Raw genomic sequence first — 27,061 nt, 5'->3', positions numbered from 1 at the left:
TACTGAAGATAAAAAAAATAACACAGTAAAGCTTTCAGAAAACAATCTAGATATCCCAGTTGTTTTATCAAGTTACATAACAGGACGCACAGTCGAATAAACACTTTCTAAACTGACGCAACGGCTGGGGAAAAGTGTCTTCGAGGTATTTCTTCTGTTTTCCTTGTAGCGACGTCAAAGTCTTTATTCAAATTTTCCTCGATAGTTTTCCCGAAATGCTTCATTCCAAGGCCGAAAAGAAGCAACGCAGGAGGTGGCTCGGAAGCTGCTATGCCCGTCTGAACGCACCCTTCCAATCATTACTTAATATATCAGGAAAGACTACTCGAGAAACACGAATAGAGCCGAGACGTGGAAATTAAATGGTGTAAGATTATTAGAACGTTTGCCAGTCTTTGTTATGCCAGTGTTTCATCATTTCCGAGCAGTATTTATTTTTTGTGAATGCTGTAATTCAAGTGATGCGAACGTTTAGCAGTGTTTATTCCGGCAGTGTCTCACCATGGCTCAACTCAACCTTTTCGAGCAGTAGTAGTTTTCCTGATATGATGAATACCGTGTGGAAGGTCACGTACAGACTGGCACCTCTCCATCCGAAACTGGCCTCTCTTCAGACCTCGACTCTTCAGACCTCTATACTCTTCAGATCTTTACTCTTCAGATCCTCTTCTGATTAACTACTTTTTGCTGGAGTGGGTTTGCTCAGTGGGTTTTGCTTTTGTTTCCTGTTTTCGTCACCCTTGAACTGCTTCCATTGCTGTTAAAAAGGATTATGCACTGTGAGGTTGCGTGGGCCACTCATAATAACTACTTTTTGCTGGACCCGTGCTTAGTGGGTTTTTCTTTTGCTTCCTGTATTTGTTGCCTTGAATTTCTTCCATTGCTGTAAAAAAAAATCTACACGGGGAGGGTGCGTGTAGGTCGCCCTGCTTTCTTAACCTCCTCCCTCTGTACGCTGTCCGTGCGGGCCGTGCCATGTCCGTGCGCGGCCTCACAAGTTGACAACCGACTCATTAAAATTGCCAGGCGAGGCGATCCATAACTGTTCATTAGGTCGCCGCCGCTGCATTGTCCACCCGTCGCCCGCGTGGTTAAGGCAGGCCACCAAATAGACTTAAGTGGATTGTATTTTATCATTGTTATTATTATTCAATTTATATCCTCTCAGATGCCGGGCCAGTAATAAGGGTTCGGAAACTATTTCTATTTCGTATCAAACTGTTTCTTTTTTTATTTGTTTGTTTGTTTCGCTGATATTTTACACACACACACACACACACACACACACACACACACACACACACACACACACACACACACACACACACACACACACACAGAAAGAGAGAGAGAGCAAACAAATCTAACGACAAGCGAATATATATTAGATTCAGTTGACGAAGCTTCAGATAAAAAAAAATAGTCAGCTTGTGTATGATTTTTATTTTTATTTTATTTGAATAGTTAAACATTTCCTCGTCGTAAATAACTTCGACTCTTGATTCCAGTTTTTCTCGATATTCACACATTTTTTTCAGTCAAACATTTCCACGTCATAAATTATTTCGACCCTGATTCCAGTTTTTCCTTGTATTTACACAATTTCCGCGGCGCATCGTCCACTTCTTCCTCCGTAATTACACGCAGGTCCCTCCCGCGGCTACAAACTTGACAAGGCATAAAAAAGGAAAGCCTCCCTCTGCCGCCTCCACGTGTTCCTCGCCGCCCGGAAGTCGCGGCGACCGGGCGCTTGGATTCCTTCCTTATCGGCTCATCTCCGCCATTGAGCCGCCGTGCAACCCGGTGTGTCGCCTCTTGTGCGTGCAACAAAAAGCCACGTAACACGACACTGCGGCGGCCCGGACAACTGCAGCACAAAGGCCTTCGGGATAAAGATGTTGGAGGTGCGTCTAATCGTCCTCGTCAGATCGATTTTCCGCCTCCGGTGCCTCAAGAGGGAAGGTAAACAAAAGAGAGAAGCTCAGTGACTAGCCACACGCAGCGATAAGCGGCTTCAAGTTCCTCTCGAAGTACTAAAGAAACGAGTCTCCCTCTCCATACACCGCCGCCCCACCGGATGATGACTATAATATGTCCTTTTGAGCTTCTATTTTGTTCTCCTCTTTTCTTGTTTAAATCAATTTCCTGATGAAGAATAACTGGTTGCGGAAGATGTATGCACTAATAATTATTCAAGGATGTAGTAGTGGGAGTGGTAGATGTATAGTAGTAGTAGTAGTAGTAGTAGTAGTAGTAGTAGTAGTAGTAGTAGTGGTGGTGGTGGTGGTGGTGGTGGTTGAGAAAAGTAGAAAAGGGTGATCACTTTTTTTGTGTGTGTATCTGACCCACTTTACCTTACAAATACGATTACAATTAGCCAAGACGATTGCAACACTTCCCCATCATGACCCAAAAGAGTAATATTCTTGACAAACACTAAACAGACCGATAACAACTCCCACCCACACATTCCTTTTATAACAAGAGCTATAGCGAAACCAGACATCCGAGATCGTTATGGCATTGGCTTCCGCGGGTCCTTGTATACCTCCCCACCGCTCTGCCACACACTCCCAACACCTATGTCTCTTCTTCTCATATGTTAGCTATAGGTGACATATGAGAGGAAGAGATAGGTGTTGGGACCCGCGGGAGACAACGTAAAAACGATCTCGCCAATCTGATTTCACTATAGTATGCGCGTCGATAGCCCAGTGTCTCTTCGCCTAAAAAAAACTAAAATATAAGTCAGCGAAAGCACGAAATCTGCCGCTGACTAACTTAAGCGAGTCCCATAAATCTGACTTAGTGCCAAATCCCGCCGCGAAATATGAGTTTTGGATGCACAGAGAGAGAGAGAGAGAGAGAGAGAGAGAGAGAGAGAGAGAGAGAGAGAGAGAGAGAGAGAGAGAGAGAGGAAATGAAAGATAGAGGGAGGATGAGGAAACATGTAGCCTCTGTGTGTATTAGATAACACCCTCACTCTATAAACATCCTCGCCTTTCACTCCTTCCTTCCTTTTCTTCCCCTCCTCCTCCACCTTGCCGCTCCCCGCGAGAAAGACATCGTTCATAATTATCAGCCCCTTCCTCCCCCTCCTCCTCCTCCTCCTCTTTCCCCCGACTTCACCATTCTTCCTCTTCCTTACTCGCTTCTTCTCCCTTCACCAACGGCCTTGTTTCTCTTCCTGACGTCTCTTCCTCCCCTTTCACCCTTCCCCTTCCCCTCCTTCGGCTCTCGCTTCCTGTCTGCCCTTATCTAATCTCCCTCCACGCGTTCTAAGTAAGCACCCCCCCACACGTCACGTCTTGCATAGAAAACGGGAGTATCTTGCATCTTATCGGTTTCCTTCGCGTCTGGTTTTCCTCACATTTTTTTTCTTCTTACGTGTGTGTGTGTGTGTGTGTGTGTGTGTGTGTGTGTCGGGATCTTATGTTAACGTGATGAACAGCTTCCAATGTGTTCCTTCTTTTTCAGAGTTTGTTTGTTTTTGTTTTGTTTTATTGTATTAGTTCTTGTTCTTATTGTTCTTGTTTTTCTTCATTTTCTTTTTCTTGTTGTTTTTTCTACCTCATACATAAAGTTATAGAATCTTTTTACTGTACATTTAAGTAATTGCGTGTTTCCATCGTATCGAGAGAGAGAGAGAGAGAGAGAGAGAGAGAGAGAGAGAGAGAGAGAGAGAGAGAGAGAGAGAGAGAGAGAGAGAGAGATTCTTCACATAATCCAAACGAGCGGTTTCCTGAATTTTACGGCCTCTCTCGTGTTTGTGAAGAATTATCACCATCGCGCTTGCCTCATTTTTTTTATCTTTACCGATGCGATTACCACGTTCTGAGAATTCCCCCGAACAAGGTCACCGCGCCGCCTTTCTACTGACGAACGAAGGAGGATTAAAAAGGAGCGTTAAAAGAGATATATTGACAGACTTTTTCTTACTTACGATTGACAGAGGAGCACACAGAGAGGGTTAAAAAATATATAATAATCGAATTCTAACACCAAATTACAGCATACAGAGGAAGCTTTGGGACTATGCCACCCTTTGCATAAGCTCAAATCGACCTTTTCTTCCTATGATTAGCGCCTGGAAGATAATAGAGGCGACTGAAATCCTCCCCCCTTTCTCTCTCTCTCTCTCTCTCTCTCTCTCTCTCAAAACGGTGGGTGTGGGAGACGTGGTTCCTTCCTTTCATCCGTGGCTCTAAATCATGTTCTTTCCTTGATACGATTATTGACTCACGTGAGGAGGGAAGGAGGGAAGGAAGGAGGGAGAGAAGGGAGGGAGGAAGGAAAAAGTGAATTGCAGCATTGAGAGTTCATGTTGTTCCTTTTTTTCCTTCCCTCTCATTAAGTTGTTCTCATAGATTTTTATCATAGATTTTTTCCTGGCAATGGTGATTATGAGGATGACGATGATGCTGATGACGAGGGAAATGAGGAAGAGGAGGAGAGGAGGAGGAGGAGGCTCAAAACAGAAGCAAAAAAAGGAGGAGGAAAGATGAATGTATGTAAATAATTGAGCAAGAGGAGGAGGAGAAGGAAGAAGAAGAAGACGAGGAGGAGGAGGAGAAGTAGGACAGGGACTTGGAAAAGGAGGAGAAGGAAGATCAGAATAGAAGCAAAGAAGGAGAACAAGAGATGAATGCATGTAAATAATTATGATATAGGAAAAAGTGTTAGTGACCTGAAGTAGTGATGATTATTATTCCTATTATTTTTTGTTGTTGTTGTCGTTATTGAAGTTAGTCATGAAAATATTGATGCTGAGAAAGAAAGGACAGGAAGGTAAACGGATAGATAGATAGAGATAGATAGATAGATAGATAGATAGATAAATAGACAGATTGAGAAAGAGTAACAACAACAACAAGAACAGCAACAACAACAACAACATCAACAACAACAACAAAAAGAGAGAGAGAGAGAGAGAGAGAGAGAGAGAGAGAGAGAGAGAGAGAGAGAGATCCCTACACTCCTCCTCCTTCTGCCCACCGGCGTGACTGTCTACACTTACTGACGAGGCTTCTGCAATGACCCATCTTCCCCTCCCCTTCCGGCGCCGCCCTTTCATCTCCCTCGCACATCCATTCTCGCAGCATCCCATCCCTTCGCTGATGCTTCGGGCGGGGATGGAGAAGGAAGGGAGAGAGGAAAGGGAAGGAAGAAGGGAGAGAATTATAAGAAGGGAATATGAGAGAAAAAAGAGAAGGGAGCAGGAGAGAAAGGAAGGAGAGGGGAAATGGAAGGAAGTAGGATAGAAAAAAGGGAAAGGGAGGAGGAGAGGAAAGGGAAGTAGGAGGAAGAAACGAGAAGGGAATATATATAGGAGAGATAAGAGAAGGGAAAGGGAGGAGGCGAGGAAAGGGAAGTAGGAGGAAGAAACGAGAAGGGAATATATATAGGAGAGATAAGAGAAGTGAGTAGGAAAGAGATAACGAAAAGGGCAGGAGAGACAAAAGAGAAAGGAGTTGGAAGGAGAAAAGAGTAAGAGACAACACTGCCACATAACACAAACATACAAACAAACAACAACATCAAACACTCAACAAAGCGCCATAAAAAGAGAAAAAGAACCGACATTAGTTAGTTAGTAGTCTGTTTACGTTGACCGTCCTTGTATATCACTAATGCTGTTTCTTCTTCTTCTTCCTCTGCTTCTTTTCTTCTTCTTCTTCTTCTTCAATGCTTTATCTCCGTCCTGCTGTCTCTCTGTTTGTTTGTTTGTCTGTCTGTTGTGTTTCTTGTTCTATCATGTTCGCCTTGCTTGCCTGTTAACTAAGATGAATGTTATGAATGTTGTTATCTCTCTCTCTCTCTCTCTCTCTCTCTCTCTCTCTCTCTCTCTCTCTCTCTCTCTCTCTCTCTCTCTCTCTCTCTCTCTCTCTCTCTCTCTTGTTGACCTCTGCATGAATGTATTATCTACTTTACTGCCTTCTGTATATTCACCACTTAGTGGAAATAAACTCTCTCTCTCTCTCTCTCTCTCTCTCTCTCTCTCTCTCTCTCTCTCTCTCTCTCTCCTCCTCCTCCTCCTCCTCCTCCTCTTCCTCCTCCTCCTCCTCTTTCGAGCCTTCCTCTTCCTCCTCCTGTTTCTGTGTTTCTCCTTCGTCTTGTGTGTCTAAGCGGTCCTCGTCATCATTGTTCGGCGAAATGAACCTTCAGCGAGTCTTTAGCACCTTGAAGATATACCTGGTTAGCCTTCGTTGCATGGATGATCACTCCCCTTCCTCACCGCCTTGATTTTTTTTCTTTTTCTTTTTGTTCTTTTCTTGTTTTTGTTCTTGTTGTTTTTGTTCTGTTTGTTGTTGTTCTTTTCCTCCTCCTCCTCCTTTTCCTTATTTTTTCTTCCTGTTATTATTATTATTGTTGCTGTTATTATTGTTCCCTCTTACTCTTCTTTATTTTCCTCCTCTTCCTTCTCCTCTTCTTACTCTTTAACGTGCTCTGTATCATCTTCCTCTCTCTCTCTCTCTCTCTCTCTCTCTCTCTCTCTCTCTCTCTCTCTCTCTCTCTCTCTCACCCGTAAATCATCCGGTTCGGTTTGATTTGAAAGTTCCGTCGTTCTCTGATGCTTATCTTGTGTGTGTGTGTGTGTGTGTGTGTGTGTGTGTGTGTGTGTGTCGGAGGAGGGGCGAAATGATGGCCTGTCTGTGTTGGCAACGCTTCTTTTATGTTGCCGCCGACGTGTTGTGTTGCTGCAGTTTTGCCAGTCCTCACTTCACACACACACACACACACACACACACACACACACACGAACAACAAACAAACAAACATATGCATCGTCAACCTTACAAATACTATAAAAAAATTGGACACAAATAATAAAATTTTATGTTCATGTGTGTGCGTAAGTTTTTTTTTTTTTTTTTTTTTTTTTTTTTTACCGCGACCTTGCCAGCCTGTCCTCCCCTTCCTCCCTCGCCCTCCCACACACCGCCGTTCTCCTCTCTCATTGCTTATTGGTGGTGTCTGCAGCCGATGTTTGGGACGGGCAGACATGATGGGTCCCTTACTTCACGCCACACAAACGCTGTCAGCCTCCTTACTAATCCAAACCAAAGATACAGGTGTTGGATGGTATGGCAATCAGGTTTTGTACACGTTGAAGATTGATCAAGTGCAGCAAGAGTCGAGGAGGAGGAGGAGGAAAAGTAAATGCTATAAGAGGATAGGAAGTAAGATTAGGTGGAGGTGGAGGAGAAGGAAGAGGAGGAATATACATGCAGTTACCTTCAAAATAAACACTCACTTATAAAAGAAAAGAGTAGAGATCAATCGAACGTTAGAATGGATTAATGGATCTTTATGTGAGTAGCCCATATATATATTATTTTTACTCTTCCCATATCTTCATATTTTGCGATACAACTGACTTCTTTAGCTGACTACATCCTGAAGGGGAAGGATAGTTATGGATGAGGTAGGATAGATAAGTATATTTTATAGCGCGTAAAATTACAGCCAGTTCGACGCGAAGAGATGTTACCAAGGTGTGTTTTAAAGGAAGACTGACAATCCTATTATCAAACGTTCCGGGCTCTTTATACGAACGTTTTTCAAAGCCAGAGCGGAGCTACGTCGGGTTGTCATGAACGTTTGACCTGTTCACGGCGCGGCAGCATTGCAAAACTACCGCCAGGCTCATGAAATCATCCATGGAAATCCCGACAACACCTGGGAGAGCCTTTGGATAGAGATGGACAAAGTCTTCGAAGCGTTTGACAGTGTGGACCTTAGGCGTGTTGTCGAGGGTGAGTTAGCGTGACAAGCCTTCCTTCCCGAGGTGTCCAGCGTGTGGTGGTTAAAGTAGTTACCGTAATGGCTTTGCTAATGGAGGTGTGCGGTGGCTTAGGACCGGGGAAGGTGGTGGTGGTGGTGATGGTGGGTGGTAGGTAGTAAAAGTGAGGGTGATGGAGGTAGTGGTGGGCAATGGGGTCGTTGGTATTACTGGTGGTGGTGGGTTGTAGTAAAAGTGATTGTGGTGATAATAATGGTGGTGGGTAGTGGTGTTACTGATGGTGGTGGTAGGTGGTGATGATGAACGTGGTAATGGTGGTATAGGTGCACGGTAACTGGTATGAGGGAGTGGAGGTGTTGGTAGGTGGTGGTGATGATACTATTAATGGTGGGTAGTGGTGTTGATATTGGTGGTGGCGGTGGAGAGGGGAGGGTAATAGAAGTAATGTAAAGTCATGTATATAGTAGTGCAGTGTAGCGTGGTAATTTAGTAGTAGTAGTGATGTAGTAGGTAGTGGAAGGTGATGATGGTGATGGTGATGATGATGGTATAGGTGAACATGAGTGGGTCCTTGGTGGTCGGGGTTTAATGGTGGGAGGCGGAAGGTGGGAGTAAAGGGGTTTGGGGGAGTGATTAGTGTTGCCCGAGGTGGTTATTAGTCAGGTTATTAGCGGTCCGAGTCGGTGGTTTCGTTGAGGCTGATTTGTTTTAGGTTAGGTTGGCCGCGGTCTGTGGCTTATTATATAGGTGGTCATTCTCTTGTTTCTGTGGCTGATGGCTTTTTTTTTTTTTGGTATCTGTCGTGTTCTCTCTCTCTCTCTCTCTCTCTCTCTCTCTCTCTCTCTCTCTCTCTCTCTCTCTCTCTCTCTCTCTCTCTCTCTCTTAACCCTTTCCAATAACCAAACACAAACAAACACACACTAATCAAACTCCACCCCACCCCCCATTTCAGCACACCCTCCCATCCTTCCCTGCTTCACCACCCACCCTTACCCTCAACACCCCCCCTCTAGCATCACCCCTTCACCCCCCCTCCTCCCCCTTTCCTATGTGAACGTCCACAGCACTGCCGAAAACGAGACTCGCGCAAGACCAACAGAAAACAGGAGTATGGTTGACGGCTAGCGTTGAACCGGACGGACAAGAGCAACAGTCACTCCGGCGCGCTATATAATAAGAGAGCGTAAGCCGCGTTAATACGAGAGGGCGGGGCGTGAGGGCGGAGCGGCGGGCGGGATTAGTAGGCGCATGGAAGAAGAGCCCACCGCTGCAGAGGAGGAGTTGAAGGAGGAGAAGGAGGAGGAGGAAGAGGTATAAGAAGAGAAGGATGAGAGACAATAGGTGCAGCAGGAGAACGCCAACCAACAATACCAAGGCTGTTAATAAGTGTAGTTTTCCTTTCTAATGGAAACATAATATCCATCTGTTTTTCGTTCCCCCTCCTCGCGACTCGACCGCCTTTTATGTTTTTGTCTTTCCTCCACCCCTCTCCTTCCTCCCTCCCTCCCTCCCTCCACTTCTTTCTCTCCCAATTGCGGCTAATAATGCGTGATGAGAGCAACACACAATCATACAAGAGCGAGTTATAAGATGATCATGACCGAATCGAATCGAGTATTAGTTTTGGAGACCGAGACGGAACTGTGCTGGTGGTCGGGCGGGAGGAGGAGGAGGAAAGAAGAGGAAGAGGAGGAGAATGTAGAGTAAGAAAAGTAGGAAAAGGAGGAAGATGGAAAGGAAGCGAAGGAGGGGAGAATGAGAAGGTAATGAAAGATAAAGAACAAAAAGTAAGGCAGGAAGACGAAAGTGAAACGTGTATGTGACAGACAGACAGACAGAGAGACAGACAGACAGACAGACAGAGAGACAGAGAGACAGACACTTAAAGACCGATGAGCAATCACAAAGAAAAAGACCAACAAATATATACTCCAGAGCACACACACACACACACACACACACACACAGACACACACACACACGAAAAAAAAAATCTATATAACTAAAACATTGAACCCCGCGCATTTTCTCCTCAATCTTTTTTTTCCTCTTATCCACAAACTGTCTCACCCACTCGGCGCGGATACACTTAACGATTATTGCCCTTCAGGAGAGAGAGGAAATAATATATAATTGACTTGTATGATCACGGCGGCTTCTGTTTGCCGGCGGGGAGTGACATCAAGAGTTCTTTGTCGCTCGAGGTTGGTCATTATTTGGTGATTGTCAAGTGAGTTTTAATCGACGTATGTTTTTTTTTCGGATTAAGCTAGAGACGGGGGAAAGGAGGGGAGGAGGAGGAGGAGGAGGAGGAGGAAAATCGGAAGTAGCAAAAAAGAAATGAGATGAGGAAAAAACAACAGTATGTAATCTTTTTTTAGTTGTAATGAAGAGTAAAATGATGAAACTGGCGCAGAGCACTATATAAGGATGATGCAAAGAGAAAAGATGTTGGGCAAGAGAAATGTAGAGAAAAAACGCATGAGGAATAGGAAAAATAATAGTCTTAGAAATTAATATAAAAATCAAAATTAAAAGAAAGATGAAAAAATTGTAAAAAAAATAAATCAATGGTAATTATCGGAGAAAACAAACAAACTACATTAAGATCTGAATTTGTTATATATAAGATAAAAGAAAGGAAAAAAATGCTTTATTAAGTATTTGCGAGACAGACAGACAGACAGACAAACAGATACAGGCACACAGACAGACCAACAGACTAAGAATCTTCGAAACAGACAGGCACAGAAAAAAAAAAAAAGGATTTGAGGGAAGAAGAAGAAAGAAAGAAAGAAAGAAAGAAAGAAAGAATGAATGAAGAAGAAAGACAAAAAGAGAAGAAGGATGAAGAGGAATACCCCCCCCCCCCCTGCTCCCCCTCAACACCGCGAGAGCTCCAACACCTGGCCGGTCTAGTTGCATCCCGTCGTCGCCGCCTCTCGCTGCCTGACCATCATTTCCGGGAGGCGCGCGACGGCCCTCCCCGCTTCGTCCTCTCGCTTCGTCGCCCCAGAGAGGAAATTGAGACTCGTAATTTGGTCCGTAGGCGAACGGGGCAGGATGGGCATTAGGGGAGATAAATAAAATGCATCTTCCACGAACGCCTGTCTTGACCAATACCTTATAACCCTCCCACCCCCCGCCGTGTGTGTGAGAGAGAGAGAGAGAGAGAGAGAGAGAGAGAGAGAGAGAGAGAGAGAGAGTAACGAGTGTCGATCATATTCAGTTCAGTAGACGCAGCAGTAGTAGAAGTAGTAGATCAGAGGAAAGAGTCGTGACGGGTAACCTCTTGACTAGAGCAGAGGAGAGTAGCGAGCAGCCGAGGGTAGCGAGAGAAGAGGGCTGCGAGGGAGAGGGTAACGAGGGGAGAGATAAGCGAGGGGAGAGGGTGTATAGCGAAGTCCAAGGGTAGCAAGGGAAGAGGGTATAGCATAATTCCAACCTCACAGGGACCCGCTGCTGAATATTTATGCTCGGCAGCCCGTGTAGTGTGTGTGCGCTGCTCGGTGGCTGCGCGGACTCAACAACTTAATACCTCACAGATCAAAACCAGCCGCCCGTCACTCACACCTGCCGGGAAAGATGTCTACCTGCGGAGAGAGAGAGAGAGAGAGAGAGAGAGAGAGAGAGAGAGAGAGAGAGAGAGAGAGAGAGAGACAGACAGACAGACATCCTCCCCCAGAAAAAAACTCCAGCTCGCGAAAAGAGCTAAAAAAAATAGAGAATGAGGAAGAAGCATCACAAAAAAGTCCCAAGCCTAACTAAAGCACACATCAACAACAACAACAAAAAAAAAAAGACTTACAAACCCAACTAACTATTAAGTGCTTGAAGAAATATAAATAAACATGAGAAGGAAGTTATGTGGGTTAAGGTTTGCCGGGGATTGATGGGGGACAGAGGATGGGAAGGAGAAATGGGAGGGGGGAAGGGGATAGGATGGGCGGGGGCGGCGGCGGCGTCGGCGGCGGCGTCACTCTGAGCACAAGGTAGACAGAAACTAAACAATTATAGCCGACAACACGCGGGAGATACCGACAACGCCGCTCATTTGTTATTCCTGGACCGCCGACCACACAGAGAGGAGGGAGGAAGGGAGGGAGAGGGATGAGAGGAAGCTGGGAGGGCAGGAGGAAGGGGGTAGGCGAGGGAGGAAGAGGGATGCAAGAGAGAGAGGGAGGGTAAGAGGGAGGGAGAGGGATGACTGGAAGCTGGGAGGATAGGAGAGGGAGGTGGGAGGAAGGAGAACAGTTTATTGTATTATATTTCGATTAAGTTCAAATAGTGTTTTGTGCGGAAGGTGGCGGAGAGAGAGAGAGAGAGGGTCATTCTCTCTCTCTCTCTCTTTTTATTTAACATGTTCAGTACATTAGTACACATGGCATATTATTTGTCTATGCTAAGTTCTCTCTCTCTCTCTCTCTCTCTCTCTCTCTCTCTCTCTCTCTCTCTCTCGCTGCAAGTATAAGCTTATAAACTCATTTATTTTTAAGTGTGATGAATGGGTCCAATAATGAAAAGAAAACGCAGAACAGAGAAAAAAAATGGATTAGCCACTTGTCCAGCTGTCCCATTTAGGAGCACCCCCTTTTTTCCTTCCTTCCAAAGCCCTCTCCTCCCTCCCATGTAAACCTCCGTCTCCCCCTCCCTCCCCCTTTCGTCCCTCCCGCGGCAGGACCACCTCTGTGTGTACCTGCGTGAGCGTAGCGGCCAAATTGTTGTGTAATTCGGACGAGGAAGGTAATGGCGGAGCGGCGGCGGCGGGCTGTGATCTGGCTGCGTCCAGGTCTCCGCGCCGAACCTAAAGTTTTTCGCCTAATTCAATTTCATGCGTGTTTTGAGCGTCGCTTTTAACGTTGTTTGTGCACGAGCGTCGTCAGCCTGGTAGTGTGTGTGTGGGGAGGGGGGAGGGGAGTGGCTGGTGGCTGAGGAAACTTAAATCCATATTCTTAGACGTATCGACCTCAACTTTACCTTTACCTTCGTCTGTTTCCTCTACCTTCGAACAAAAGAGACCAACTGACTTACACACTGAAGTAGCCAGAAGGAAACTTATTGCACCTTTCACTGCATTTTATCTTTAGCCAACGGGAAGCTAAATGTATCTATCTGTATTCCATTTTATCTTGACTTCTGAAGTGTTTGATCCCTGCAGGTGGTATGGGACGGCGGGCTCCCATTACGTATATTAACAAGCCCACTGAGAACAGGAACCGGGTTTTCGTGCGGTATATTACCCGTTCAAAATCCATAGGCCGTGTAGAACTATCACCGGGATCACTAAACACTCCATGAGAATCCCAGCAGCTGACACGAAAGGCTTTTCAAACAGGCGAACTGAGGAGCCGGCGCGTTTAAAAATATGGTCTTTAGTTACTGGTCTCGAGTTTTCAGGGCACAGGGCTTGGACACATCACTACCACAAGCAAGCAAACCAATCTCTAGAACCAGCAGTACTTGGAGGCCTCAATGCGTCACTGACAAAGAACACCTCACGTAGTACTCGATCTCTCCTCTTAAAGTATGTCCTCACCTTGTCTCCTCCACGCATCCCTTCCTCTTCCTTACCACTTTTCCTAATGACCTATATACTACATTAGATTATACTATACTAGCAAACCACTTACCACACTCCTCCGTATCTTCCCTTTCCACCCCATGCCACCTCTCCTACGTCGGGTGGCCTATACCAACACGCCACCTTCCCCTCCTCTAGTCCCCCCTCCCCACGCCTCCCCACGCCTCTCCTCACCCCCCACTGAACCACCCACTAACAAGGCAATTACTCCCGGGCCGCTGCATGCCAGGTGATCTTCCTCCTCTCCCCGCAACCCTCGGACACGCGGAAAGGTAGTTTGACCTTTACGGAGTGGTTGATTGCAGGTGTGTTTCCCAGGTGAGGTGTCGCTTCTCAGGTGCCGATTGTGGGGTCAGATAATATTTATTCTCCGTGATTGATGCTCCGATGAGGCTGTGGAGGCGGGGTTGTCATAAATTTAATCTCTTCTTTTTTGTGTGTATGTGTTTCAAGGGAGCATTATTTTTTGTCAGTCTTTTGTTTTCCTCGTGTAAATATTTCAAGGGAATGAGTAGGGGGGGCTGTTGTGTTGTGTTTGTTTGTTTAATTGAGTTCGTTTGATTGTTTGTTATGAATGTAGTTTGTTAGTTATTTGTTTGGTTAGTTGGATATTTTGTTTGTCCCTCCCCCACCCCACCTCCCCCCCAAAAAAAACATACAAATTCCTGTCTACACGCAAGACCTGATAAATCATTCCTTTTTTTTTTTCTCTCTCTCTCTCCCTCTCATCTTACTCTCCCTACCAATAGCTATACCTGTCACTTCCCCTCCTCCATCTCCTCCTCTTCTCTTCTTTCCTTTCTCCAACCCTCCCTCCTCCTCTCCCTCGGTCCCTCCCTCCCTCCCTCCCTCCCTCCGTCCCTCCTTCCCTCCGCCTCTCAGGACCACCGCAGAGCTCACCGTGACGAACCTGGAAACATGAGGTTGATAATATGATGATAAACAGAAAGGCGACCATCACAAGACCAGGCGAAGGGAGGAGGAGGAGTAGGAGGAAGAGGAGGAGGAGGAGGAGGAGGAGGAGGAGGAGAGGGTGAATGAAGCGGCAGTGATGATACTATAATAACTCTCAATCATAAAAAAAAGATAACAAGACAGTGTGTGTGTGTGTGTGTGTGTGTGTGTGTGTGTGTGTGTGTGTGTGTGTGTGTGTGTGTGTGTGTGTGTGTTTGTGTGTGTCGCTACTGCATCCGGGACCTTCTTTCAGTACGTATAATGACTTCGTGTAAATACTAAAAAGGCCTAAAATTCAATGAGTGGGTGTGTCTGTTCGTGCGTGAGTGCGTCGTGTGTCCCCTGGCGGTGGCGGTGGTGGGAGCGGGTGAGTCGATTGGGATTCTTCGATAATTTTACGCTTACTTCATTTTCAGTGACAATTATCATGCTATTTTTCTTATTTCCTCGGTTTGTTATCTCTCTCTCTCTCTCTCTCTCTCTCTCTCTCTCTCTCTCTCTCTCTCTCTCTCTCTCTCTCTCTCTCTCTCTCTCTCTCTCTCTCTCTCTCTCTCTCTCTCTCTCTCTCTCTCTCTCTCTCTCTCTCTCTCTCTCTCTCTCTCTCTCTCTCTCTCTCTCTCTCTCGCAGCCGTCTCCTGTCATGTCTCCAGATCTCCTCGTCTCTCCCTCCCTCTGCCAACCCCTCGTCTTGCCTTCCTCACTGTTTCGGCGGAGAACTGACAATAGGAGTTAAGACACTCGGGAGCAGATTGACGCCCATGGAGGTAGAATGAGTAAGTTAGGTTAGGTAAGGTTAGGTTAGATTAGGTTGACGCCCCACCAAACCCCCGCCCCGCCCCCATCCTCTCCTCCTCCTCCTTTCTTCCCCTCTATACACACATTCAAGCAGCAGAGACGGCGACGTTTATGGCTCGCTAATGGCTTTGCTCAGACACGTTGTTGTAAGCTTATAGAGTTCATTTTACGAGCCCGCAACAAGACCCACCGACCGCCGCCATTCATTGTATACACCCCACCGCAGCCTCCTCCTCGTTCCCTCCTTCTGCTCCTCTTCCTACCAACCCTCTATGCATGCCCTTACCCTTTCCCCTCGCTCCCCCACCCTACCCACACTCCATGCCTCATTACAAAATACCACCACTACAATGACTAGCCCCCCGTCCTAGCCCTGCCCCGTCCCTCACGCCACATCCAACACCACCACCTCTACCGCCTTTTCCTTCCAGTCCTCTCCTTCCACTCTCCCTCTCCTCCGCCCACACACCATTTTCATTACTATTACCACCACCACTACCCCCGCCGCCGCCGCTCTACCACCACCGCCGCCGCCAAGGTCGTCACTTCCTCGCCTGAAAGATTAACCAGACGGCCCTTCAGGATAACCATCAGTGTTAGGCCGACGCGCATGCATTATGTACGGTGACGTGTGTGTGTGTGTGTGTGTGTGTGTGTGTGTGGCCCAGGGAGTGTGTGTGTACGCGGTCCATGTGTGGTCTTTGGAGCCTCCCGTGGTCCAGCTTTGGTCCCTGGCGTGTGGTCCTTCATGGTCCTATTTCTCCCACCCCCTTCCCTTCCCTCCCTCTCTCTCCCAGCCACTCACTCTTCCTCCCTTTATCCCTCCCTGCCCTTCCTCCTTCTCTCCCCCTCCCCCCGCCCTGTCCCATCACCTCCTGCCGGGGAGAGAAATATATCGCGGGCGTGATTGTAGTTTGCCGCTGTCCGCTGCGTTAAGGGTGTGGGAGGGAGGGAGGGAGAGGGAGAAGGAGGGAGTTATGGGCCCGTGTGAGGAAGGAGTCAAGGAGTGGTCAGAGGTTGATGATGGTGTCGGGAGTGAGCTGTGAGTGACGAAAATTAATGGTGAGCTTGTATGTATGGTGATGATGGTGATGAAGAGGATGTTGGTGATGATGGATGATAAACGTAATAATGGTAATGGTAGTATTGATAGTGATGATAATAATGATGATGAAAAGATGAAGGGAATTGTGAGGGTAGATCATCTATAGAGGCCGCGTTTACAGGTGTTGGTTAATTAGTTGGCTAAGCAGGTGTACACTGAGACACAGGTGAACAATATCAACAACAACAAGTATATCCAGAACAATACCTATAACAACAGCAAATAAACAAAAAATACAACAGCAACAATGAGACTAAAAAGAAAAACAGTAGTATTCTCAATCATGCAGCACAAAAAAAAAAAAAGCAGAAAGGAATGACGAAGAATTTAATGTGATTTGTGTATGTATGTATTTTGTTGCCTCTCATTATATTAATACTTTTTTTTTATCTTATCTTGTCTTACAGTAAAGGAAGCAGTTCAAGGGGAAAAAAAAACGAAAAAAACCCCCCCCGCTAATCACTGCCCCTATTGGAAAAGCGTTTAGAAGAGTCTTTGTTCGTCATGGATGTTAAATTGCCTAGTTAGTTGATCGAGTGCCGTATTATCACCATGACTAAATCAGTATCATCTACACCATCAATACAAACCACCACCACCACCACCACCACCACCCACACATCCCACCCACCCACTTCTCCAACATTCTCTACCTCCCACTCTGTCAAACCACCCACAATGCACCACCACAACCACCCTCCCCTTCACCCACCCCTCCCTTCATCCATTACGCCCCCCAGCCCCTCCCCCCTCCCCTTCCCTGCACCCCATCTACACTTCCCTCATTAACTGAGTTGTCACGTGGGGCGCCAAAGAGAGACTCGTTCTGGAAGGCTAATCTGACATTCGTGTTGCCAGATGTTTCCAGATACCATCCTCACAGCCTCAGCCTCCTCTTCCTCTCTCCAGCTCCTCCCCATCTCCTCCATCCTTCCCCTTTCCCCCCTCCCCCATCAATCTCCCCCCCCCTCCCCTATCCAGTTTCCAGACGCCTCTTCTCTCCCTGTCCCCTCCCCATCTCTCCATCTCCTCTCCCTCTCCTTCCACCACCACTACTATTCTATCAGCATCACTACTCACCCTTCCCTCCCTTCCCTTCCTCACTCTCCCTTCCTCTGTCCTTTTTCCAGTCGTCTCTTTTCTCCCCCATCCCCTCCCCATCTCCACTCTTTCCCTTCCTCAGCACTACTACTGTCAACTACTTTACCTTCCCCTCCCCTCCCCCATTACCCTTCCCTCCCCTATCCGTTTTCCAGTCACCTCCTCTTCCCATCCACTCCCCACCTTCACCATCATTCCCCTTTCCCATCACCACTACTGTCACCGCCACTACTTCCCCTTCTCACCCCATTCCATTTCACTCTCCCCTCCCCTATCCTTTTTCAAGTCGCCTCCTCTCCCCCATCCCTTCCCCATTTCCTCCACCATTCTCTCTCTCTGGCGCCTCAGCATCCACCACTACTGTCACCATCCCCTTCCCCTCTCCCTCTCCCCCATCACTCTCCCCTGCACTATCCTCTTTTTTCGGGGAATCCATGTTATTGCATCTTCACCAGAACCCAGCACTATCAAACCTTGTCTCACCTTTTTTTTATTTTTTTATTTACACCTATTTCTTTAATTTCATTGTGTGTTAGCCTGAAGATCAAGAACGAGTGACCTGATAAATGTTGGTCTGGTAAAAAGAAAGAAGAAAAGAAGGTAGAGAAAGTGGTAAAGAATTGATATGTAAGAACAGAGGAAAAAGTGGGACCAGAATAGTAAGAGAGAGAGAGAGAGAGAGAGAGAGAGAGAGAGAGAGAGAGAGAGAGAGAGAGAGAGAGAGAGAGAGAGAGATAGGAGGGAAAACAAGGATAGTAGGCAAACAGTGACACGTTCGATGTGATAACAAAGAAGAAAATGAAGAACAAGAACAAAAGACACCAGAAAAAAGGACCAATAGTGAACAATGGAAAAATTATGGATATAAGACAAATCAAATAAGTGGAAAAACGGGCGCGAAGTCCTTCCAATGCAACAATATTAAGAGACACAAAATAAGAACAAAGAGGTGGGATAAAGGACAGAAGGAAGGGTGGTAATGTAGGAGAGGAAGGAGGAAGACACTAGTGGCAGACAGAGAGGGAGGGAGGAAGAACAAGAGGGTGTGGGAACGAACGAAGGAGAGGAGGAGGGAAGGAGGGAGGGCACTCTAGTATCGGTGGGTTATCGCTGCCGCTGAGGCTCACCCTCTTAATTGGAGGTAATTCAGGTGACACGAGAGTGGGCGAGGGGCGTCAGGGCGCGGCGTGGGAGGCCAGCGAGAAACCGGCGCCGCAGGTGTTCCGAAGGGCAGCCATTACCTGTGTGTGTGAGAGAGAGAGAGAGAGAGAGAGAGAGAGAGAGAGAGAGAGAGAGAGAGTGAGTGCATGGAAGGTGAGTCTCGGTGGTCTGTCGTTGTTACCTGGACACTAATCTGCCTCTAATCTTGGTCACAACTTTTTAACGGCGTCACTAAGTCAGTCAGTGGAAGGAGGAGGAGGAGGAAATGAAGGTAAGCTGAATAAGGAAGGAGAAAAGGGAAGCGAAGAATGAAGAGATCAAAGAGGTGGTCGGCATCAAATTACAAGGTGTGTGTGTGTGTATGTGTGTGTGTGTGTGTGTGTGTGTGTGTGTGTGTGTGTGTGTGTGTGTGTGTGTGTGTGTGTGTGTGTGTATGTGTGTTCTATATAATTATATCATGTCTTCTCAACCATGGCTTCTCTCTTCCTTGCTATGTTGTTCCGCATGATATACATCTGACCCCAGAGCTCACACGGAAGGGCTCATCGAAATCTTCTCCCCCATCAAAGTCACGACGAAAAGCTGAAAGAAGAAAGTATTGAGTCTTTCAGTATTCGTATGTATGTGTGTATGTATCCCCCTACTATAGAATGGATATCAAGATGTTAAAATCTGTACAGAGGAGGATGACAAAGATGATTCAGGGGGTGAGAAACTTAGCTTATGAAGACAGGCTGAAGCAGTTAAATCTACACTTGCTAGAAAGGCGAAGGTTGCGAGGAGACTTGATCGAAGTCAATAAATGGATGAAGGGCTTTAATAAAGGGGATGTCAATAAGATTTTGATTGTAAAAGAGCCAGGTAGGACGCGTAGCAATGGTTTTAAATTAGACAAATTCAGATTCAACAAAGACATAGGCAAGAATTGGTTCACCAATAGAGTGGTGGACGAATGGAACAGGCTTGGGGGCCATGTTGTTGGTGCCAATACCGTAGATACATTCAAGAAGAGGTTAGATAAATCCATGGATGGTGTGGTAAGGTGAGGTTGAGTGTACAGGAGCTGCCTTGTATAGGCCAACCGGCCTCTTGCAAACTCCTTACGTTCTTATGTTCTTATGTTCTTATGTATGTATGTATGTATGTAAATAAGTGTGTGTGTATGTATGTATGTATGTATGTGTTTTTTAATGTTCAAGTCATATCACCGGTGGCTCTCCAGTGGTTGACCTCTGCCTATTAGTGACACGGGCTAATTCTCTTTCAAAGTGACTGCCGTGATATACATATGATTTTTTTTCTTCTTATAACAGTAAAGGAAGCAGTTCATTGGCAAAACAAAAATAATGAAAAATAAAAGCCCGCTAGTCACTGCCCCTATAAAAGAGTTTAGAAGAGTGGCCAAAAGAGAGGTCACTTTCGGGAGGAGAGGTGCATGTCTCGATACTCTCCTCCTGCTTGGCCCATGCTACCCCCCCCCCCACACACACACACACACACACCGGTGCTCCTTATGATCGAAGTCGCTAAAGTTACAAGGGTTGGTTGAAGATCTGTACCGGTGCTCCTTATGATCGAAGTCGCTAAAGTTACAAGGGTTGGTTGAAGATCTGTACGGAGTAGGCAAACTTGGAGTGAGGAGTTACATGGAGGAGCAAGTACTTTCGTCACGTCCTGTACTCACTTTCTCGTAATGCAGCCCCGGATATCCTTGTTCTATTTTTTTGTGTGTCGCATATACTTTTAGTGTCCTGAGAAAGATTTCACACATATTTTGTCAACATTGAGTATTTCTCCAACTTTTTCCTGTTGCCCGTGTGAAGCACTGGCAGAGGGAAGGACTTCCATTTCTTCTCAACTGTCCTGTGTATGCCATTCTGCCGTCCACTTGTTACTTCATTTTAATTAGGGAGACTCAGTTGTAATCCTCTTTTCTCTCTCTCTCTCTCTCTCTCTCTCTCTCTCTCTCTCTCTCTCTCTCTCTCTCTCTCTCTCTCTCTCTCTCTCTCTCTCTCTCTCTCTCTCTCTCTCTCTCTCTCTCTCTCTCTCTCTCTCTCTCTCTCTCTCTCTCTCTCTCTCTAAACTGTGGCAACCGGATGCTGATGTGGGTCCTGCGTCAGGGATAGCACCTTAGTTAAATATCTGTGAATACATCTTCTCTCTCTCTCTCTCTCTCTCTCTCTCTCTCTCTCTCTCTCTCTCTCTCTCTCTCTCTCTCTCTCTCTCTCTCTCTCTCTCTCTCTCTCTCGCTCTCTCTCTCTCTCTCTCTCTCTCTCTCTCTCTCTCTCTCTCTCTCTCTCTCTCTCTCTCTCTCTCTCTCTCTCTCTCTCTCTCTCTCTCTCTCTCTCTCTCTCTCTCTCTCTCTCTCTCTCTCTCTCTCTCTCTCTCTCTCTCTCTCTCTCTCTCTCTCTCTAAATGTTCGTGTAAATACAAGTGTTTTTCTCCTATCTCTTGTACACTGCTAGGTGTTCTGAGAAGCGGCGATAAGGCGTAAGTGTGTGTGTGTGTGTGTGTGTGTGTGTGTGTGTGTGCGTGAAACTCATAAATATAAGCTTTAGAGGGATAGAACTGGGAACTATACTAAAACTTGGGATCTTCAGAAAAATAATTTGTCAAAAAATATAATATTGATTCATGAATAATGCAAATCACGTTTGTGTATATGATAAATGAGATTAATCATCAGATAGTCATCACTGCCATCCTTCCCCTTCCTTTCCCTTCCCCCGCCTCCCTGCCGTCCTCTCCCTCTGCTTGCCTGGCCTGCACCTGCACGCTGCACCTGGAAATTTTGTGTCATATGGTAATCCCGCGACCTCTTTCAACACTCAGCGCCGAGAAGGTGTTGGCGCGGGGACGGCCGGTGTTAGTGGCGGTGGTGGTGTGTTTGTTGGCGTTTATTTATTGGTGCTACTGTCTTTACCAGCATTATTTTTATTATTAATATTTTCCTCGCGACATCAACAAGTACAGCAACAATATCATCAATAGACACAATAATATCAGCAATAGTGTCCTTATTTCATTGTTGTCGTCGTCGTTTTCGTCATTCTCGTTGTTGATGTTTTTTTTTTGTAGCTTTATATTTTGTTTATGTTTCTTGTTGTTGTTGGTGGTGGTGGTAGTGGTGGTGGTATTACTGTTGTCAATGTTGTCGTTGTTAGCAAAGGTTCGCTGATGCTCAAGTCATATCTCCTATTCTTGTGTCTTGTCTCCTTATCGTCGTGGGTCCTCCTCTCAGTCCCTCCCCCCCCTGCCACCAGCACCTCCTCCACCCCTTCCGTTTCTCAGAACCGTCCGTGTCCTCCAATCTTATCACCACAACACCAGAGCCCCAGCATCCCTCTCCTCACCCTCTCCCTCGCTCCCACTCATGCCTCTCATCTCCTCCCTCATACCTCCAATCCTCCCTTATCTCTCCCCCTCCCCATCTTTACTTCTTTCTTCCTTCCTTCCTCCCTATCTCTTTCTCTCTCTCTCTTATCCTTCCTCCTCTGGTTTTCCTGTATCTTTGTTTGTTTGTTTGTTCGTTTGTGTCTCTCTCTCTCTCTCTCTCTCTCTCTCTCTCTCTCTCTCTCTCTCTCTCTCTCTCTCTCTCTCTCTCTCTCTCTCTCTCTCTCTCTCTCTCTCTCTCACACACACACACACACACACACACACACACACACACACACACACACACACACACACACACACACACACTTCCGGCGACTCCTTCTTCATAACCCAGTGGGGAGAGGAGGGGGAAGGTGGGAGGATGGGGAGGGGTAGGGGGGGGAGGGGAGGGGTAGGGGAGGGGAGGAGGAAGGGGAGGGAAGGAGGAAGTCAGCCACGTGTCAACCATTTAGTGAAAGTGAGAGAGGCGGATAGGATTATGAGAGAGAGAGAGAGAGAGAGAGAGAGAGAGAGAGAGAGAGAGAGAGAGAGAGAGAGAGAGAGAGAGAGAGAGAGAAACATGATAAGGAATCTGGGTGCACTTGAAGGAGAGAATTAAAGAATAAGAGGAGGAAGAAGAAGAAAAAAGAAGGACGAGGAGGAGGAGGAGGAGGAGGAGGAGGAGGAGAAGCAGGAAGAGGAGGACGAGAACGGGGAGAACGAGAACGAGGAAGAAAGAACAAGAAGAGAAAGAAAAAAACAATTATAAAAGATGGAAATAGGGGAAAAAAATGGAGGAGAAAGACGAAGAGATGGAGAAAAAGTGGACGTCATTGAGGGAGTGGAGAAGAGTCAGGAAGAAAAAAAAAAGAGGAAGTGGAAGACAAGGAAAAGGAAGCAGGAGACGATTACCTGTGTCTTGATTAAAAGAGTTCATCTGAGTACCTGCCCTCCTCCTCCTCATCTTCTTCCTCCTCCTCCTCCTCCTCCTCCTCTTCATCATCATCATCTTCGTTAATTGTCGGGTTACTATTGTTGTTGTTATTATTATTGTTGATGGTGTCGTTGTTGTTGTTTTTGCAGTAGTGAAAGTAGTAGTAGTAGTAGTAGTAGTAGTAGTAGTAGTAGTAGTAGTAGTAGTAGTAGTAGTTGTAGTTGTAGTGATATTATTAATGCTATTGTTGATATTATCGTTTTGTTGCTGTTACTACTACTACAACAACTACAGCTACTACTACTACTACTACTACTACTACTACTACTACTACTACTACTACTACTACTACTAATAATAATAATAATAATAATAATAATAATAATAATAATAATAATAATAATAATAATAATAATAATAATAATACCACTACTACTACCATTACTATTACAAGTCTACCACCATCATTGATATATGTTTCTGTGTTACATAACGTTTCAATTTCGCTTAATAACCTTTCATGTTTTTCCCGCTTTCTTTCTTTATGTCGGTGCGGCAATTGGTCGCTCGCACGTCCTCTCACCTGCCGCTTATCACGTAATTACGGGTTATTTACCTTCACTCGGCACACCAAGAGAAGACACTTTCGTTGGGTTCGAATTAATCCGCTTTCCATTCTCTTTGTCTGTCCTCCGCACCCTCCTCCCCGTCCTCCTCCTCATCATCATCATCAAAGGAGGAACAAGAGAAGAGACGGTGAGAGAAGGAAGTTTAAGAGAAGAAAATGAAGGATAAGAGTAAAAAAAAAAGAAAAAAAAAGGAAAAACGAAAGGAAAGTAAGGAAAGAGGGAGGAAGGAGAGAAAGATGAGAGAAGAGGGAAGAACAGAGAAGAAACGGAGAAGGAAGGAGGTTTGGGAGAAGAAAACGAGCAAAAGAAAAAAAAAAAAGATTACTCATTGGAAGTGAAGACAATAAATAGAACAATTGTAGCTTTAATTTGAGAGAGAGAGAGAGAGAGAGAGAGAGATGAAAGCAAATATCCCATACTTCTCCTTTCCTTCTCTCCACTTCCAACCTCTTATTCCGCTCCTTCCAACGTCCTTCCTCCTTTCTTTGTCTCCTCCGCCGGCGCTGGATGGGAAAGAAGAAGAAGAGGAGGAAGAGGAGACTGAGGTGGAGAAGAAGAAGGGACGGGAGAAGGAGGAGGAGGAGGAGGAGGAGAAGTAGGAGGTTGCAGTGACGTTGACGGAGGCAGAGGAGGAAGGAAGAAGGAAGGGATGGGAAAAATTAGGGATGGGGAGGGGAAGAGGGGAATGGGGGTGTGAGTAACTCGATGCTGGGGTGATGGGGGCTGGCGTAGGCGACAGTGAGGCGGGCGGGGAAGAGTGAGGAAGGCGCGATGTGGAGGAAGAGGAGGGGGATTGAGGGAGAGGGAGGGGATGGGAGGAGGGCATCGCGAGGGCGGAAGTTGAAGAATGCATCACTGGGAGACCTTGAGTTAGCCCTGAGACTTAGCCGGAGGGGAAAGCGGGGGAGGGGAGAAGGGAAGTGGAGGGGAAAGGGGGCAAAGGGAGGCCAAGGGGTGAGGAGGTGTATTGGAGCTAAGGGAAGGGGAAGGTTATGGAAGGGAGGGTGGGGATGCTAGAGGAAGGGTTATGGGACTTATAGTTAGGCAGGTTTGGGGAGGTAAGGGAAGGGGAGGAGTCTTTGGGGCTATGAAAGGGAGAAAGGGAAGGGAGAAAAAGGATGAAAAAAGAAATGGTGATGAAGGAAAAAGGTTGTAATGGAGTACTTGATGCAGAGGATTTTACGACCTATTTTTTATGAGGAAACGGGAAAAGAAAAAGATGAAATATTTAAAGTGTGGTTATGTTGGTAGATAGATAGATAGGTAGATCGATAGATGGACAAATAGAAAGATAGATAGATAAGAGAGATAGAGAACACAGCAACCATTAAACTCTACGTGCACAATAATTCCACGAGGTATTTTTTATGAGGAAAAGGGAGAAATGTGGAATAATAGATTGTGATTATGTTGGTAGATAGATAGATAGATAGGTAGATGGATAGATAGACAAACAGAATGATAGATAGGAGAGATAGAGAAACAGCAACTATTAAACTATACAAGAAAGATAATTCCAGTTAATGAAAAGTGTCGTGAAGGTAAGGCAATGTATCACACACGGCTTGTTCAGAGAAGAAAAAAAAATAAGTCAATGGGAGTTTCGTATGGATCAAAAAAGACGATGGATATTTCAACAACTCCTCCTCGCCTCCCCCCAACCACCTGATCTTCCCGGCCGCCCATTCCTCTCTACAAAGGCCTCCCAGCGTGATAGGCGACCCGCGACACAGAGGAGGACGACTTGTTGCGGCGTGAACCACAGACACCCGCTCCGACCACCTCTCCTAATTGGCCTATTCTCACCAAGGTCATCGCCGCCCTTGACGTCGACCATTCTGCCTGATAGCTAAACTTTCCTGGTCACCGTGTTCCATCTCTCTAGTGATTATATGGCTTGATGCAGAGTGGCCTTCCTGATTTAGTTTTTTTTACAGTAAAGGAGGCAGCTCAAGGGTAAAAAAAAATATAAAACAGCAACAAAGGAGCTCGCCATACGCTGCTTCGACGAAAGGAGAAAGAACGAGAGGCAAGAGGAGAGGTCAGTTTCGAGTGGAGAGGTGTCTTGATACTCGCCTCGTAAAGAAGGTGAAGTCGTAATCCCTTGAGAAAAGTTATAATGAAAAACTGAATCGTTACGCAGAAAAGTGATAAATCTAAGGTGGTGATCCAGTGTGTAATGGTGTTTATTTCTTGTCTTTTTTTCTGAGGTATATGGAATTGGATCTTACCTGGCAGTTTAACATTTTTTTTTAAAGCAAAGGAAGCAGTTTATAACCCTTTCAGTACGGTGACGTTTAAGGGCAAAAAAAATAACTGAGAAAAAAAAGCCCGCTTATCACTGTTCCTATAAAAGAGAGTATAGATGAGTGGACAAAAGAGTTACCACAGCGAGATAAACACTGTGCAGGGCCATATTATTAAACATTTCGGTGCCCAAATAGCTACACATTTTACAAGGCTTTCATAGGAGTTTTGATCATAACCAGGGGTAGTTTTATAACCCTGGCGGTAGTCTGACCCTTCTTCTGTGTCATGAACCTAAAGAAAGACTCATTAGAACCCGATTAATCTCCTTTTTGGACTCTGAAAATAGTTGATGCAAGAGGCGAAAGCGTTGTTGTGTTCCTGAGTATGGCACAACACACTACCTCATTAGCGTTCAGGGAAGAGATCGGAGGAAACACGAGGGATATTCACCGAACGAAGACGCGGTACGTGGATGGCATAACTAATTGGTCGTAAAAGGATTCATCTTCGAAGGGAAATACCCGCGTCGCATAGCATGGCCCCGATTCCATAGAGTCAGCATTAGTTATGTGAAGCAGGAAAATAGGAAAGAAATGATCAATTAAAAGTTGTGTCGGCCTCTTGCTGACTCCTTACGTTCTCATGTTCTTATGTTTTTGTGTGAGGCTTATTAAAATTTTCACTGTCATTTCTTTTCAGTTGCGTTTTGGTTATCCTCCTCCTCCTTCTCATCATCATCATCATCATCATCATCATTATCATCATCCACTTCCTCTTCCTCTTTCTCCTCTGAGGCTGCCCAATTATCACCCTCAGTAATGCCGTCAGCCGCCTGAACAGAAGGATGTCAACCGTGCCGTTCCCGAGGTCGTTACTCGGAAACGTTGGATGGGTTCGCACCAAGGAGACAATATTCTCCTTGGTTTGCACAGATCTTGCGCCACGGTCGGTGCAAGTGGCGGAAACAGAGAAGTGGTCAATGCACCGAGCACTCCTTCACGAGGAAATCTTTGTTGGACACACCTGCATACTCGTGGCTGGGGGTGGGCGGCGCCAATAAAACAGGCCGCGGCTTCAGGACCTCGACGCACCGTTCTTTTTTTTACACTGTTACCGGAAGAGAGGTGAGGAGGGGGGGGGGGGCACCAGTCAAACAGGACCCACGGCGGCTTGTCACTTAGGGATAAATTTACATGGTTTTCGCGTTTGGCCGCTTGTCGAGACGAATTAGTGTTCCGTCCCACCTACGCGCCCAAGCCCCTGCCCCCTTCTCTTACCCCTAACCCCTTCCTCCACCCACACCCCCTAGCCCCAATCCCCTTCTCTCACCCCTAACCCCTTCCTCCACCCACACCCCCTAGCCCCAATCCCCTTCTCTCACCCCTAACCCCCTCCTCCCCCCTCACCCCCTCTCCCTGACCCCCTCCACCAA

The sequence above is a fragment of the Eriocheir sinensis genome, chromosome 8 (assembly GCF_024679095.1).
Source record: "Eriocheir sinensis breed Jianghai 21 chromosome 8, ASM2467909v1, whole genome shotgun sequence".
NCBI lineage: Eukaryota > Metazoa > Arthropoda > Malacostraca > Decapoda > Varunidae > Eriocheir > Eriocheir sinensis.
The sequence above is the reverse complement of the archived record's forward strand: the minus strand, read 5'-3'. Positions refer to the sequence as shown.